Raw genomic sequence first — 17,550 nt, forward strand, 5'->3', positions numbered from 1 at the left:
GTCTTTTAGTTAGTTTGGATAAAGATTTGTCTATCTTGTTGATTTTCTCAAAGAACCATCTCTTTGTTTCATTGATTCTTTATATTGTCCTCTTTGTTTCTATTTTATTGATTTCATCTTTGGTGAGCTTGCTTCTTTCTGTTCTAGAGCTTTCAGGTGTTCTGTTAAGTTGCTGGCGTGAGATCTCTGCCCTTTCCTTCTTTGTTTTATTTTTCTTTGTTTCTTTCTTTTTTCTTTAATGGTTTTTTGAGACAGGGTTTCTCTGTATAGCTTTGGAGCCTGTCTTGGAATTCACTCTGTAGACTAGGCTGACCTCAAACTCACAGAGATCCTTCTGCCTCTGCCTCTTGAGTGCTGGAATTAAAGGCATGCGTCACCATGGCTGGCCTAAAACTATTCTTCTTCTTCTTCTTCTTCTTCTTCTTCTTCTTCTTCTTATTATTATTATTATTATTATTATTATTATTATTATTATTATTATTTTTGTTTTTCGAGACAGGGTTTTTTCGTGTAGTCTTGCCACCACCACCCTGCTTCTGCCATTTCTTTATGAAGTCACTTAGTGCTATGAACTTTCCTCTTAGCACTGCTCTCATTGTGTCCCTAAGTTTGGGGATGTTGTGCATTTATTTTCATTGAATTCTAGAAAGTCTTTAATTTCTTTATTTCTGCCTTGACCCAGTAGTCATTCAGTAGAGAGTCATTAAGTTTCCATGAGTTTGTAGGATTTCTGTTGTTGAAGTTCAGTTTTAATATGTGGTGATCTGATAGGATGCAGGGAATTATTTCAATTTTCTTGTATCTGTTGGGATTTGCTTTGTGACCAAGAATGTGGTCTGTTTTGCAGAATATTCCCTGTTTTGGAGAATGTTCCCTGAGGTGCAAAGAAGAATTCTTTTGTGTTTGGGTGAAATATTCTGTAGATTATCTGTTAGGTCTATTTGGTTCATAACATGTTAGCTCCCTTATTTCTCTGTTGAATTTTTGTCTGGATGACCTGGAAGTCTCCCATTATTAATGTGTGGGAATCAATGTGTGAGTTAAGCTTTAGTAATTTTTTTTTCTCACAGTGTGAGTGCGTTTGTGTTTGGGTCATAGATATTAACAATTGAGACCTCATGTGGGTGGATTTTGCCTTTGATGAATATGAAGTGTCCTTCTCCATCTGCTTTGATTAATTTTGGTTTGAAGTCTCTTTTGTTAGATATTAGAATAGCGACACCAGCTTGCTTCTTGGGGCCATTTGCTTGGAGCCTCTTTGTCTAACTCTTTACTCTAAGGTAATGTCTATTTTTGATGTTGAAGTGTGTTTCTTTTATGCAGCAGTAGAATGGGTCCTGTTTTCAAATCCATTCTGTTAGTCTTTGTCTTTTTATTGGGGAATTGAGTCCATCGGTATCTAGAGATATTAATGACCAATGGTTATTTTTTTTTTTTTTTGTTTTTTTTGTTTTTCGAGACAGGGTTTCTCTGTGTAGCTTTGCGCCTTTCCTGGGACTCACTTGGTAGCCCAGGCTGGCCTCGAACTCACAGAGATCCGCCTGGCTCTGCCTCCCGAGTGCTGGGATTAAAGGCGTGCGCCACCACCGCCCGGCTGACCAATGGTTATTAATTCATGTTATTTTGTTGTTGTTAGTGGTAGTGTGTGTGTGTTTCCCTTCTTTTGGTGTTGCTGGTGTGAGATTATTTCCTGTTTTTTCATAGGGGTAGTTAACTTCCTTGGGCTGGAGTTTTCTTCTAGTACTTTCTGTAGGGCTGCATTTGTGGATAGATATTATCTAATTTTGACTTTACCATGGAATATCTTGTTTTCTCCATCTATGGTGATTGAAAGTTTTGCTGGGTATAGTAGTCTGGGCTGGCATATGTGGTCTCTTAGAGCCTGCAAGACATCTGTCCAGGCCCTTCTGGCTTTTAGAGTCTCCATTGAAGTCGGGTGTAATTCTTATAGGTCTGACTTTATATATTACTTGGCCTTTTTCCTTTGCAGCTTTTAATATTCTTTATTGTGTATGTTTAATGTTTTGATTATTATGTGTCGAGAGGACATTTTTTCTGGTCCAGTCTGTTTGGAGTTCTGTATGCTTCTTGTACTTTCTCACTGTCCACACAGGGTAGAGAGCTCCTCCTCCTCTTCTTTTTTGAGAAAGGATTTGAGCTGTGGTCCAAGAGAGCTTGGAAGTTGTATTGATCCTCCTGCCTCAACCCCCATAATTCTGGATACAAAGCAAGGGCCACCATGCCCAGCTTTTTCTCTGTTCTTGCAAAACCACTGATGCTATTGTGCGAGTCTGTTCCAATAACCTCATTTAACCCAAACTGCCTTCTAAAGGACTCATCTATAAACCATCACTTCGAGATTAGGGCATCGATGTAGAAGTTGGGGGCCATACTTGATCCTGTAGGAACAAATTTGGATGGCTTTGGGTCTTCCTGCCCTCAAATCACCCTACCCCTTCATTCTTGTTATTTAGCCTTTTATCCAGAACGACTTTTAATGTGAGTGAAGCTGTACATTACAGTTGATTAGACTTTCGTAAGAAGCAGGATTCTGAGTTTTCTAAACAGGAACCATGATCAGTGTACAGACCAGGGAAATTACCATTGGCTTGGAGCAAGTAATTCAAAACACCATGTATAACTGAGATCTGAGGTGTATGTCTACCAAGAGGTGCCCGTAACCTCTGAGGAATTTAGGTTTCTCTTAAATGTGTTGATTCACGTTTCCCCAGTAATGAAATGGAAGTAAGAAGGGAGTCTCTGGATCCAGCTGTCAGAGCTGGTGACGGGTGTGGTGGGGCAGCTCTGCGGTTTCTGTCTCTACTCCATGTCCTGCACGGTATGAGTTGTGCGGCCACCGGCAAGGCACCTCACTGCCCCGACTCAGTTTCCTGATTTACAGGTCTGGATGATGAAATGTCCTCAGTGTATCTGCCTAGCGCGCCGAAAACAGCACAACAAATGGTGCGTACTGTGCAGGCCAGCACGGTTGGCTCAAGCTGGTGACGCTGGGATTCCTGTACCCGAGTCTCAGCATCAGAAAATGGTGTAGAGCCAGCATTTCCTAGGTATCGGACAGCTGGCTTCCCAGAGTTCGTTAGTGGAAGCAGGCCATCTTTCCCTTTTATGGATGTTTACTTCTGTCTTTATTGCTTTTTTTGTTTTTAATTTTTTTGCTTTTTATATTTTTTGCTTTTTATTGTTTTTTTTTTAAATTGACACATTGTATCTCCATGTTTATGAACTTGATGTGATCAGAAATAAGATTTTTTCTTTTCTTTTGCTTTTTGAAACAAGATCTCATTTTGTAGCCCAGGCTGGCCTAGGAGTCACTGTTCTAGCTCAGGGTGACCTCACACTTAGCGGGGGTGGGGGGTGTGGGGAGGTGGGGGTGTGGGGGGTGGGGGTGTGTGGGGGGTGGGGGTGGGGTGGTGGGGTGGGGGTGGGGGCTCCTGCCTTAGCTTCTCAAGTGCTGGGATTACACCTGTGTACCAGCGTGCCTGGCACAGTGAGATTTCATTTGGTGAGATGGTGCTCATCTTTGTTTCTCTTTGAATCACGTGCTCTTCATTTTCAGTTGTGTTGTGATTTTCATTCCCTTACCGGTTCTGATCACTTTGACGTTGACTGTGTCCTAGAGTCAATACTTGGAGTGTATAAAAGGTCTTGGATTTGTGCTTAGAGTTTTTACTAAAATTTTTTTTTTAAAGAGAGAACTCTTTATTTTCTTGCTTCACAAACAAATCTTAGCTGAATTGGTTGCTTTTTGGTGGTTAGTCAAAGAGGCCAATCCCCTGTTTCCATCTAGCTCTGCTGACTCTTCTTTTGCAGTGTGCTTGGGGCTGTGCCCACAGAGGTAGCCTGTGGAGTGCTGCTGGCCACATTTCCAGCAGCTCCTCCCAGCTCAGTTAACGCAGCCTAGAAACTTCCTTCCTTCCTTCCTTCCTTCCTTCCTTCCTTCCTTCCTTCCTTCCTTCCTTCCTTCCTTCCTTCCTTTCCTTCTTTCTTTTTGGTTTTTTGAGATAGAGTTTTTTTTTTTTTGTTTTTTGTTTTTTGTTTTTTTGTTTTTTTTTTTTTTTGGTGTGTGTGTGTGTGTGTGTGTGTGTGTGTGTGTGTGTGTGTGTGTATGTGTGTAACAGCCCTGACTATCCTGGAATTCACTCTGTAGACCAGGCTGGCCTGGAACTCACAGAGATCTGCCTGCCTCTGCCTCTCGAGTGCTAGGATTAAAGGCGTGCTCCACTGCCGCCCAGCAGTATTACAGTTTCTTATATGTGCTCATCAGCACATTGCTGGATGCTCTAGTCTTGATGGCACACTTTTTCTTTCTGAAACTATTACTATGTCCTGTAAATTATGATCATACTTCATCTTAAAGTGTGTGTGTGTGTGTGTGTGTGTGTGTGTGTGTGTGTGTTAGCATATGTGTGTGAGGTCAGAACAACTTTTGGAGTCAGTCTATTTTGTTTTGAGGCAGGGTCTCACTGTTCTGTGTACTCCAGGCTAGCTGACTGATGAACTTTTGGTAGATTTTTTTTTTTTCTGTCTCCACCTCCCATCTCACCATGGTGAGTTTACTGTTGCTATCACTACATCTGGCATTTTTTTTTTTTTTTTGTGGGTCCTGGGGATCAATCTCAGGGTCTTCAGGCTTGTGTGGCAAGTGATTTTTTTTTTAACCCACTGAGTCATCTCCCCAACCCCTGCTTGGCCTTTTAATGCAACACTCCAGTTCCATCTCTGTGACTCAGGCAATTCCACCCCCTTTCACCCTTTCCTGTGCTGTAGCCTGGACCCTCTCAAGGGAGTAAGCGAAAGGTAATTATGAGGTAATTACACTTCTTTACAGTCTCATGTTCAATGTCTGGAAAAGCTGTAATTTAATATATCTGGGCCTTATTGTTTGAAATTGCTTTAGATGGAGGGCTCAGTCCGTTAACTGTTTCTAATAGCCTGTTGGGGTTGGGGGAGAAGTAACACTGGAGAAGGAGAGGAAAGGGCATAGAACACAGATGGAGCACAGGACCCTGGGAAGGACGGAGTGCACGTCCCTCGTGGGTGTTCTTGTTATTTGATTACTTGTGATGTATCGGGAGCCCCAGGCCTTCCCCTCATGGAAGAGGGCAAGAGGCTGGGATGGTGGCAGCGGTCTTTGCGACAGAAGAGTGAGTTGTTAGGGGGTTCTTGCTTGTGGAGCAGGTAGAGGGTGGAAAGGTGGAAGGGAGAGGACGGAATCCAGAAGGTTTATGGAGCCCAAAGGACTGCAGGATGGAGCCCACCATGAAAGACTACGGAGAGGAACAGCTTTTAGCACCTTAATGTGGGTGTTTGCACCCATGTTGGTTTTTTACTACATCAAACAGCATGAGTGTAATAATAGAGGAAAAAAAGATAATCTATAGCTCTTGGGTAGGTGAGGAAGAGAGGGGAGGGAGGGAGAGAGCAAGAGAGAGAGCGAGAGCGAGAGCGAGAGCAAGGCAAGCAGACTGTTAGGGTTATTATAGCCAGGAAAAAGAGTCAGGAGAGTCCTTTTAGTCCTGATGCACTGGAAACTTCTGGACTGAATGCTCGTTAGAAGCTCTAACTGTCTGAATGGATAGCCCAGTGGCAGTGAAGAAGGGAGGTGGCAGGACCCAGTGACGAAAGGCAGTTCCCATCCTGGAAACAATAAGTGAGTTTCTAGTGGAGGGGTAAACTGTTTTCTATTGAGAGAAGAGGCCACCGGGTCCAGGACGAGGGGACTGCCGTGCATTCCAGATGCTTCTGTTTACTGTGACGAGTGCAGAGTGACATGTCTTGGTGGCTTCCCATTCCTTAATCCATTCCAGTCTGTGTTCCTGACCCTATGTTCTTCATGCAGTTAACATGTCGTAACTATCTAAAATGAACATGCTCAATTTTAATTAAAAAAATACCATGAGGTGGTACATACAGGAAAGAGTGCAGGGAGACATTTCTCTGATAAATGCATTTGAGCATGGCCTTATTTACAAATATTTTATGTATTTTTTTAGTATGAATCTCATGCCTTTTAATTTTCTTCTCTTTCTTTCTTTCTTTCCTTCCTTCCTTCCTTCCTTCCTTCCTTCCTTCCTTCTTTCTTTCTTTCTTTCTTTCTTTCTTTCTTTCTTTCTTTCTTTCTTTCTTTCTTTTTCCCCCCCATTTTTTGAGACAGCGTTTGCTGTTCTAGAACTCACTTTGTAGACCACACTGGCCTCCAACTCACATAAATCCACCCGCCTCTGCCTCCTGAGCTGTGGGATTAAAGGTGTGCATCACCATGCTTGGCTAATTTTTTAAGTTCTTATTAGCGTCCAAAGAATTCGTTTTGATTACGGCAGTTTCCAAAGGATGTTTGATTAGGTTGTTTCCTTCTCTGCTTTCTTCTCTGTCCCCGCCCTGTCTGTTGGCTCCTCACACCACACTAGGCTCCCATCCCCTTTCATGTCCAGGGCACCTCTTGTTCTCTTGTGGTCCTCCATGTAGTTTCAGAGTCTAGATCCTGTCTTACAGCCCCTTATTTACATACATACAAATGCTAAAAGTTAGGGCCTGCATCGGAGAGAAATGTATGAGTTCTGTCTTTCTGAGACTGGGTTACCTCACTTCATATATTCCAGTTGTGTCCATTTTCAACAAATTTCTTTCTTTTTAAGACTTATTTGATTTTTAAAATCATGTGCATATGCGTGTATATGTGTATTAGTCCAGGTGCCGTGGAGACCGGAGGTGTTGGATTCCCTGGAGCTGGAGTTACAGGCTGTTGTGAGCTGCCCATGGTGGGTTCTGGAAGAACACTAAGCACTCTTAACTGTTGAGTCATCTCTCTGCTGCAATTTCATTTTTCTTCATAGCTGAGTAAACTTCTGTCGTATGTGTTTGCTGTATTTTCATTTTCTGTTGTCAGTTGATGGGCGTGATGGACAGCTAACTATTGCCAGCTCCTTGCTGTTGTGAAGAACGTGGCAGCAAACATGGCAGGACGTAAAGTCTCTTTTGTACCTGCCGCAGAGTTCTGGAGTTGGACGTAAAGTTCCCTTTTGTAGCTGCCCCAGAGTGCTGGAGCTGGTCATCGGATCTTTTTTTTTTTTTTTTTTTTTAATGTTGAGGAATTTCCTTAACAGTTATATCAGTTTACATTCCCACCAGCAATGCATAGGGGTTCCTTCCCCCTATATCCTTACCGGCATTTGTTGTCATTTGGTTTCTGATTATAGCCTTTCTGACTGGAGTGAGATAGTTGTTCTAATCTGTATTTCCCCAATGGCTAAGGATGTTGAACATTAAAGAAAAAAAAAATTGGCTATTTGTATTTCTTCTTTTATTGCTCGGCAGCTTTGTGCATCTGGAGTCAGTTTTTGCAGTTCTTTATATATTCTAGAGATCAGCCTCCTGTCTGAGGTAGAGATGCCAAAGACTTTCTCCCGTCCCATATGGAAGCTGTCTGTTCACTCTGCTGAAGGTTTCCTTTGTTCTGCAGAAACTTCTTAATTCCATGGAATCCCATTTCTTGGTGATTCTCGGGACTGGTTCCTTCGTCTTCTCGCCTATACCAATACATTTCAAGTGGATTACCTATATTTTTCAGTGTTTCAAGTTTTCAGTGATGGTCTTTGATTCTTTTTGAGCTGCTTTCTGTGCAGGGTTGAGATGTGGATCTAAGTTCATCTTCTGTGGTGTAGATCCAGCTTTGCTAGCGCCATTTGTTCAGCAGGCTGTCTTTTCCCCAAGTGTGTGTTCCCGGAGCCTTTGTCAAAGTGAAGTGATTGTAGTTGTGTCAGTTTGTACTGGGTCCTCTCACCTATTCCAGTGGTCTACATTGTCGCGCGTCTGCCTCGACCAGCAAGGAAGACGCAACACCAGGCTCTTCTCCAAGCAGTTTATTCAGGAACCTTGAAACAATCTTCTGACTTCTGACCCCGGGGAAAGCCAACCCACAACCTAAATAGCTTCTGGGCAGCCAACCCCAATCTGCTACGTGGGTACTGCGGATAGGTCCAGGTGCACGGAAAAAACACAAATCCTTAGCCTTAGCCAAATAAGGAGTTGTTTATCACAGAGAGCGCTCACCGTCGGGAGGGTGGAAGGCGGAAGCCAGCGCCATCTTTGAGGCGCGGCTGCACGCAGCTCTCTACACTACATGTCTGTTTTTGTCGCTGTCTCTGGGCAGTATCTTTTAAGGTTAGGCATTGTGGTCCTCCAGTAGTGTTCTTTCTGTGTAAGGTTGCGTTGACTACGTGTGGCGTAATACTGGTATATTGGGGTTGTGGGCTGCAGATAAAGACATTCGATTCAAAGCAGCTGTAATGCTAGAGAGTGTTACTCATTTGGAAGTCTGTAGGTAGGTTGAGCAGCGTTCTGTTGGGACTCAAGGTCTTTCTGTTGCTCAGTGTTGCTCTCCTGTGAGTGGTAGCTCTTACCTGTGGCATCCTTCCTCGTGGGTAGATGGGTAGAAGGGCCGTTTCAGCAATGGAGTAGTTGCTTCCTTGTTCATGTCTAGATGACAAGAATGATATTCTTTAGAAATGGCCTTAAAAGGATCATTATTCCCCGGAACAGGTTACTTGCACTTTTTTCTCTTTTTCCATTTGTAAGGAAAATCCAGCAGTTTTAGCAGTTACCAGGACTGTGATGTTATCAGGGGGACTTTTGTAGTTGTTACTATAGGATTTGTTGCATGTGTCAATCAAGGCTCCAGCAGCCTCCTCCTGTCCTCCTCTCCATTGCTGAACGTAGGACCATCCCTTCATCAGTCAGGTCCACCTTAGAGTTCACGGGTCAGCAAATGGCTTTGCTTTTATTCATCAGGCAAGAAGTTCAATGGCTGTAGGCAGGTACCCAGTGCTTGCACTAATCCATAGCTTATGACGGATGATGAGTTTGGCTCTGCATGTAAAAAGATGACAGACCTGAATCTGCCTTTGTTATCTCTTTGGGAGAGAGCTGCCACCTATGAGAAGAAAGCAAATTGACTTTATTCATTCCTTTATTTTTAGTTTTGCGACAGGGTCTTGCTGTGTTGCTCATGGTGACCTCACACTTGCCATGCTCCTGTGTTAGCCATCCAAGTGCTGGGGTTATTGGCCCATAAAACTGTACAGGTGGGTTGTAGATTAACCTTCCCCACCCCACATTTGCAGAAAAGCAGGTGGCTTAGCACTAAGTGACTAGTCATTCCTACACTTGGTCACATCGGCCTGTCAGTGGATCCTGGGTAGTTGTTCTGGCTATGCATGGAACAAGAGACACCCCCAGAGAGGCAGCAGGTAAAGGGACAGGAAGGAGAGTAAACACTGTGAGCACAAAATGCATGATTTGGTCCCTCCTACTCTACTGTCTCAGCAACTGAAAAGGAAAAGCGAAGCAGAAACATTTCCTGAAACATTTTCTCCAGTAAGGGGAATTTTTCAGTGTCAGTTTGGTTTTCCCCATGACATTAATATATATATGTTATTATTTAAAGCAATTTTAAAATTTAAATTATTTGATCATATTCTTCCCCTCCGCCAAGTCCTTCCAGATGGTCTTCCCCTCCCTACTCACCCAACTTTTAAGTTCTTTCTCAAAAAAAAAAAAAAAAAAAAAAAAAAACAAACCAATATAACAATAAAACCAAGCAAAGAAAGTCCTGCCCGAAAAGAAAAGGAAACAAACCCCAAACACACACACACACACACACACACACACACACACACACACACACATGCACAAACTGTGGAGTCCATTGTGTGTTGGTCACCTACTCCTGAACATGAGGCCTGTCCTGGAGTGGTTGATATACCCAGGGTCACTCCACTGGAGAAAACTGATTTTCCATCTCCCAGCAGGTATAAGTGACAGTTCAGTTGTTAACCTTTACCCTAATGGCTAGGTTTCATTCATTAATTCATTTCATTTCATTTCTTCTTAAAAATATTATATATATATATATATATATATATATATATATATATATATATATATATATGACAAAATAAAGTATAATAAGATAAAACAAAAACCATCACATCGAGGTTGGACAAGACAAACCAGTAGAAGGAAAAGATCCAAGAGAGGACACAAGATTCAGAGACCCACTTGTTCAAACTCTCAGGAATCCCATAAAAACTCTAGACTGAGGGGGCTTGAGAGATGGCTCAGCAGTTGAGAGCACTGGCTGCTCTTCCAGAGGTTCTGAGTTCAATTCCCAATAACCACATGGTGGCTCACAACCATCTGCAATGAGATTTGCTGCCATCTTCTGGCCGGCAGGCACACATGCAGGCAGAACACTCTATACATAATAAACAGATCTTAAAAACAAAACAAAACAAAAAAACAAAAACAAAAACCCTCTAAGCTGGAAGTCATAATATATGCGTAGAGGACCTGGTACAGACCTGTGCAGGCCCTGTGCTGGCTCCTTCAGCCTCTGTGAGTTCATGTGAGCTTGGCTCATGTTGACTTAGAGGGACTTGTTCTTTTGGTGTCCTCCATCTCCTTTGGCTCTTACACTCTTTCTGCCTCCTCGTCCATGGAGTTCCCTGAGCTCTGAGGGGAGGGAGTTGATGGAGACATCCCATTTAGAGCTGTGTGTTCCAAGGTCTCTTTCTTTGTGCATGATGTCTGGCTTTGGGTCTCTACATTTGTTCCCATCTGCTGCAGGAGGAAGCTTTTCTGATGATGGCCGAAGAAGACACTGATCCATGAGTGTACTAAAGTATCCTTAACAGTCATTATATCACTACATTTTTTTTCTCTTTTTAGATTAGTATTATTTGATTTTTCCCTGGGTCCCTGGGCTATCTAGTCTCTGGTTCTTGGTCACCAAAGCAGTGTGGGGTATGGGTTCCATCTCATGGAGTGGGCTTTAAGTCAAACCAGACATTGGTTGGTTGGTTACTCCTGCAAGCTTTGTGCTACCATTGCCCTAGTGTATCTTGCAGGCAGGACAGCATTGTAGATAAAGGGTTTGTGGTTGGCTTGGTGTTTAGATTTCTCTTTTGAGAACGTGCAGAGGATGTTCCTGTATCAAAGATGCTGTAAGTAGGGGTGAAGGCTTTATGTAGGCACTAGCTTAACGTTTCTGCCTTCAGTGAGATGTGTAGGTGTCCTTTTCAGCAACAGGCCTTGCTGTTATTTTATGGAGAGGAACCTATTTATTGTCTTGGCAACAGCCTGGGTTGTTTGGGGATTTCCGTGGGGCATCTTTGGCCAACATCTCAATTAGATGTAACCCGATCCCATACTGGAAGCTTTGATGATAAGAGATGGTCATTTGGGACTGTGTCTCCCCTATTATTTGGCGGTACCATTTAGTTCACCTTCATATATGTACATATTTTAGGGAGTTTCTACTATATTAGGTTTCCATAATACCCCTAAAATGCCCCTTAATTTTAGCTGTCTCTCCCTGTATTTCCTCTCACAACCCCTCTCTCCACCCCATCCATTTGAGCCTCTCATTACAGTCCCCCCATCCATCCATAACTTTTATTTCCCTTTCCTAACAAAATCTATCTGTTCCCTATAGTCTCTTACTCTATACCCACCCTCTATGATTCAATAGATTGTAACTTGGTTATCATTGACTTTACAGCTAATATCCAAATATAAGCAAATATATACTGTATTCATCTTTCTGAGTCTGGGATACCTCACTCAGGATGATTTTTTTTTTCTAGCTCCATCCATTTGCCTGGAAATTTCATGATGTCATTTTTTTTTTTTTTTTTTTAACATCTGAGTAATACTCCATTGTGTAAATGTACCACATTTTCTTTATTCATTCTTCTGTTGAGGGACAACTAGGTTGTTTCCAATTTCTGGTTATTATGAATAGAGTAGTAATGACCATGGTTGAGCAAGTATGGGTGAAGCACCCTTTGGGTATTTGCCCAAGAGTGGTATAGCTGGATCTTGAGGTAGATCGAATCCCATCTTCCTGAGGAGCTGCCGTACGAATTTCCATCGTGGTGGCACAGGTTTGCACTCCCACCATCAATGGGTGTGTGCCCCTCGCGCTCCACATCCTCATCAACATGAGCTGTCACGTGCGCTGTTGATCTTGCCATTCTGACAGGTGTGTATCAAATGGATATCAAAGTGGTTTTGATTTACATTTCCCTGATGGCTAAGGATGTTCAACATAGCTTTAAGTGCTTCTCAGCCATTTGAGATTCTTCTGTTGACAATTCTGTTTAGATCTGTACCTGTGGTGGTATTGTGTTCCCCAAAATATTGTGCACACTAATAAACTTATCTGGGGTCAGAGAACAGATACAGAGGCTAGAAAATGGTGGCACTCATGCCTTTAATCCTAGCATTCCAGAGACAGAAATCCCTCTGGATCTCTGTGAGTTCAAGGCCACATTGGAAACAGCCAGGCTTGGTGACTCACACCTTTAATCCCAGAGAGCGAGCCTTTAATCCCAGGGAGTGGTGGTAGAAGGCAGAAAGATATATAAGGCGTGAAGACCAGAAACTAGAAGCATTTGGCTGGTTAAGCATTTGGCTGGTTAAGCTTTCAGGCTTCTAGCAGCAGCAGTTCAGCTGAGAGTCATTGGGATGAGGACACAGAAGCATCCAGTCTGAGGAAACAAGACCAGCTGAGGATCCGGCGAGGTGAGGTAGCTGTGGCTTGTTCTGGTTCTCTGATCATCCAGTTCACCCCAATATCTGGCTCAGGTTTGATTTTATTAATAAGAAATTTTATGATTCATGCTACATGTACCCCATTTTTTAATTGGGTTATTTGTTTTCTTGAGTTCCTTATATATTTTGGATATTAGATCAATATTATGTCTTGATTTTCCATTTCTGAAAGTCACAATGTAAAATTTTCTGTTCTGTAAATTTTCATTTAACAACGATACTATAGAAATCTAAGCATGCCTTCTGAGAAGGAGAAGAACATCAGTTTTCAGAGGAGCTTTTTCTCTCTTTTTTGATTTCTTAAATGTCATGATCATAAAATACGTCTGGTTTATCTTCATTATATACCTGGATTGGTGCATATGTTATCACTTTGACTTCTCATCCCCGAGGCTTCTTAAAGAGTGAAAATTCTTCTCCCCACCCGATTAATCATAACTTGACATTTCTATGATCAATATTAAGTGCTTTCAATTCCCAGGGTATGAAGAATTCTTCGGCATGGAAGTTATAAAGCCGCTCATCCAACAAGCGAAACGGTAGAGGTTGTGAGTCATCTCCTGGGGTTTCTACTTCTCCCACCGTGCAGGGTGTAACCACGCATAGTCACTGAACCTGCTTCCTCCAGCCTGCCTCCCTGCATGTAACTGGACATCAGTTGTGTGATCCAGATATCACACCTGGCCTTGACTACCTTCTGCTGCAGTGTTCAGCGGTTATCTCTAACGTCTTCCTCCTCCTTAGCTGGGACTGCAGAATTGTGTCTTTTCTTTCCATCCTTCATCTGTTCAGTTCAGTTTTCAGTGCTTGCCCTAAGGTTTGCCACGCATATCTGCACCCAGTGGAAGAGTTGCTCTCTCCTACTTGTGCTAATTCTGCCATCCATTTCATTCACATTCGAATATACGAAGTGCACAGAATCAAATATATTGTTTCTGTTATCACTTCAAACAAACCATTGTCTCTCAGATCAATTAAAAATAAGAAAAACAGTCACAGTGGTGGGTGGCATACATCTCTGGTCTTAGTTCCCCTGGAGACTGAAGCAGGAGGATCATATGAGCCCAGCAGTTTAAGGCCAGTCTGGGCAACATATGGAAACATATCAGAGATAAAACAAAGGGCTGGAGATGGCCTATGGTTAAGAACACTTGCTGCTGTTCCAGAGAACCTGAATTCTGTTCCCAGAACCCACATTGGGTGGCTCATAAGCACTTGTAACTCCAATTCTAGGGGTTCTGACACCCTCTGGACTTCTGGGCACTTGCATATCAGTACACACACACACACACACACACACACACACACAGACAGACAGACAGACAGACACAGTTTTCCTGTCCCACAACTGCTCTCAAATAAACACACTGAGGCTTATATTATAAATACTCGGCCAATAGCTCAGGCCTGTTACTAACTAGCTCTTACAACTTAAATTAACCAATTTCTGTTAATCTATATGCTTCCCCAAGGCTTCTGGCTTTTACCTCTGTCCCATTTTGTGTCCAACTCATTCTCTGCCTGGCTGTCCACTCCTCTGACTCCGCCCTTCCTCATCCCATCTTTCTCAGTTTTGCTTTCCTGCTTAACTTTATCCTGTTCAGCTACTGGCCAGTCAGCTTGTTTATTAAACCAACCATAGTGACATATACTCACACAGTGTACAGAAGGATTTTTCCATAGCACGTGCATGCACACACACACACACACACACACACACACACACACACACACAACACACACACACACACACACACACACACACACACACACACACACACACACACGTTTCTGAATACATAAGTACAGTCCACTCAGTCCATATGATGTTACTTGTATGTATGTTTTCAGGGCTGATTTCCCTGAAGAAGACTGATTCTTCTGCTCTCAGCTTTCCTTAGCTGCCTGTAGTTCCTTGTGTAGTTAGTTGGTAACATCTTCCTTTAATTTCACATTTTATTTGGCAGAGAAAGTGTTTCTACTGCACTTTTGAAGGACAGTTGGACAGATTTCAGAATTCTAGGTTGATTTTATTCATCTTACTCCTTTAAACATCTCATTCCACTCTCACTTGTCTAGTTTTCTTGTGAGAAGTTGAGTACAGTGATTATCTTTACCTCTTTATAATTAAGGTAATATTTTCTTTTGACTCCTCTCAAAGACTTAGATTGTGCAGTTTGAATATGATCAACCACCTGTAGTTGGGCAGTTATCTCTTCAGCTGATCAGTGGTTTGGTGTCTGGCATTCATTTGCATGAGTTCTGGGTCACAGTTGCTTCAGATATTTCTTCTGTTTGCTTCTATTCCTTCTGGGATTCTCCCTGTGTATTTCTCATACCTCCTTAGTCCGCCCGCATCTCGTGGGTGTTCTTGAATTTCACTTGGAGACAAAAAAATGTGTAAATAATTCTGGGTTTTGCAATTGACATTTTTTTTCATTCTCAGCTCATGCTTTATTGCTAAAAATATATGCATACAGGTGCAGTTTTCAACTCTCACTACAGTTCATTTTCTTTTCTTTTCTTTCTTTTTTTTTTTTTTTTTTTTTTTTTTTTTTGGTTTTTCGAGACAGGGTTTCTCTGTGTAGCTTTGTGCCTTTCCTGGAACTTACTTGGTAGCCCAGGCTGGCCTCGAACTCACAGAGATCCCCCTGGCTCTGCCTCCCGAGTGCTGGGATTAAAGGCATGTGCCACCACCGCCCGGCTTTACAGTTCATTTTCAAAGAGTCAAATGGCTTCAAAACTCCCGAAGATGTATAGATTAAGAAGCTGCCTTTTGTAGTACTTGAGACACTCAATGAAGCTTTTTTAAGCATCATCTCGTATACCAGTGGTGCACTGGAGAGCAGGCGCAGTGGGAGGTACAGGGAAGAGCAGGCGCAGTGGGAGGTACAGGGAAGAGCAGGCGCAGTGGGAGGCACAGGGAAGAGCAGGCACAGTGGGAGGGAGGCACAGGGAAGAGCAGGCACAGTGGGACGTACACGCAAGAGCAAGCAAACGTTGACACCCAGTGCTTGAAGGACAGGAAGCAAATATTCTCAAGTGGATTATTTTCACATTCTTAATCTTTTTCATTATAGGGTTGCGCAGATTTAAGGTTAATGCCCTGACTAGTACTGTTGTTTGAGGAGTGATAACATGCTGACAGAATACTTGATAATCCTTGGGGTGGGGTGGCATGTATTTTGTAACTTAACATTTTAATGACCAAAAGAATGCCTTATTTCAATTTTTAAGAGGAAAAGCGCACAGGTACACAAGCACAGATCCCAGTGCTTGTCAGTGGGAAGCTCAGTAAGTATGACTTTGTTAAGATGAATGCCCCCTCATGGTTGTTCAGTGAAATGCTATTAATATAACTTACACCAATACAAATTTTATATCCACACTTTAATTCATGGTCATGAAAATGCCGAACGACAGACTGAAACAATGAACTAATGAGAAAGTAAAATCTTCCAGACCAACCGGACCTAGAATCAAATTAGGGCTCTAATTTTTAGGAGTGGCTGCCTTACCTTGAACAGCTTGATTTCTCCTCCTCGTGGATAAGTTCACTGTGATAAATACTAAATGTGAGGAACATATGTCCCTCAACATAAGACTGATGCTCCTCGAAGGTTAAGTTCTTTCTCTGACTCCTAAATAATGCACATCCCAGCAGCATCAAACCCCTGAGTTTTGGTTGTTTAGCGGGTTAGGTCACACCATGGACTCCATCACCTTTAATCCTCAAGGATGCAGGAGGGAAGGAGGGTGACATTCCCGCTCCCCAGGCTCCCTCCCATCTCCAGCTTCCCTGGGATGGCGGTGTGTATAGAAGAATCTCAACTGTGTCTTTGTGCCATCCTCCCAGTTCCGGGATACTCAAGACTCACAATAATTCCTTTTTCTCTGGAGTAAACAGCTCCCCAACCAGCACATTAAAAAAAAAAAAAAAGTTAGCAAACAAAAAGTAAATTAATGTCACTAACATGAAATTATCATTATTTTTGAAGTTCAAAGACAATTTTATTGGAGTTTAAAAAGAAAAACACCCCAAGGCAGGCAAGCTGTGGATCTCAGCAGCTACCAGGAGCAGGGAAGGAAAAAAAAAAAAAAAAAAAGCCTTGCTGTGTAAATCAGTATGGTCAGACACATGGCAGACAAGCAGTAACCTGACAGAGAGTGGGGCTTTAGAGAAAGGGTAAGGAAGCCCAAAGTCTCAGAAAAAGCACCTCTAGGTGCTTGCGAGCATCTGGAAGAAAGAAACAGAGCAGCATCTGGAAGAAAGAAACAGAGCAGCAGCAGCAGCAGCAGCAGCAGCAGCAGGGTTTTAACCGGTGGACAGCGCCTGCTGCCCCTCCTGGCTGCTGGGTTTGTATTGACCGTGCCTAGGACGAGGAAGGAAAAGTATAGTGTCTCATTAAAGGAGCAATTACTCCACCTATCTCTGTAGCCTGGCCAAAGGTGAATCCTGTTTCTCAGGAGTGGTGCCTTGGCCACATGATTGGTCTTGCCCAACCGGACTGTTAGGTTTCCACCAAGGCCAGAGGTTCCTTGAGGGCATTCTCTTGAGGGCACCAGATTTTTTTCTTAATGAGCCTTTATTGCACTCTAACATTCTCCATTCTGAAGCAGTAACTCCAAAATAACCAGGTCAGATTCCATACAACCTTAGCAAATGCCCCTCAATTCTAGCTGTCTTTCCCCGAATTCCCTCCCTCAACTCCAGCTCCCCTCCCCACCCAATCCTGTTCCCATCCTCCCACCCCTAGTCTACCTATGAAATCTATTCTATTTTCCTCTCCCCTGCATCCCCCCAGTCCCTTCCTCTATACCTAGCTTCTATGGGTCTACTGATGGATTGTGGCTTGGTTAGCATTCATTTAATGGCTAATATCCACATCTAAGCAAATGCATACCACATTTATCTTT

At 42.8% G+C, this 17,550-nt stretch overlaps 1 protein-coding gene and 1 pseudogene across 3 annotated transcripts in view; one reads left to right on the forward strand and one right to left on the reverse strand.

Annotated features, from left to right (window-relative positions):
• Nxpe3 (neurexophilin and PC-esterase domain family member 3) overlaps window positions 1–17,550 on the forward strand; it is a 62,135-nt gene that overhangs the window by 20,476 nt on the left and 24,109 nt on the right. The window lies entirely within an intron of this gene.
• On the reverse strand, window positions 12,795–13,417 carry LOC114691950 (annotated as a pseudogene).

Source organism: Peromyscus leucopus, chromosome 12 (genome assembly GCF_004664715.2).
Source record: "Peromyscus leucopus breed LL Stock chromosome 12, UCI_PerLeu_2.1, whole genome shotgun sequence".
Classification (NCBI taxonomy): domain Eukaryota; kingdom Metazoa; phylum Chordata; class Mammalia; order Rodentia; family Cricetidae; genus Peromyscus; species Peromyscus leucopus.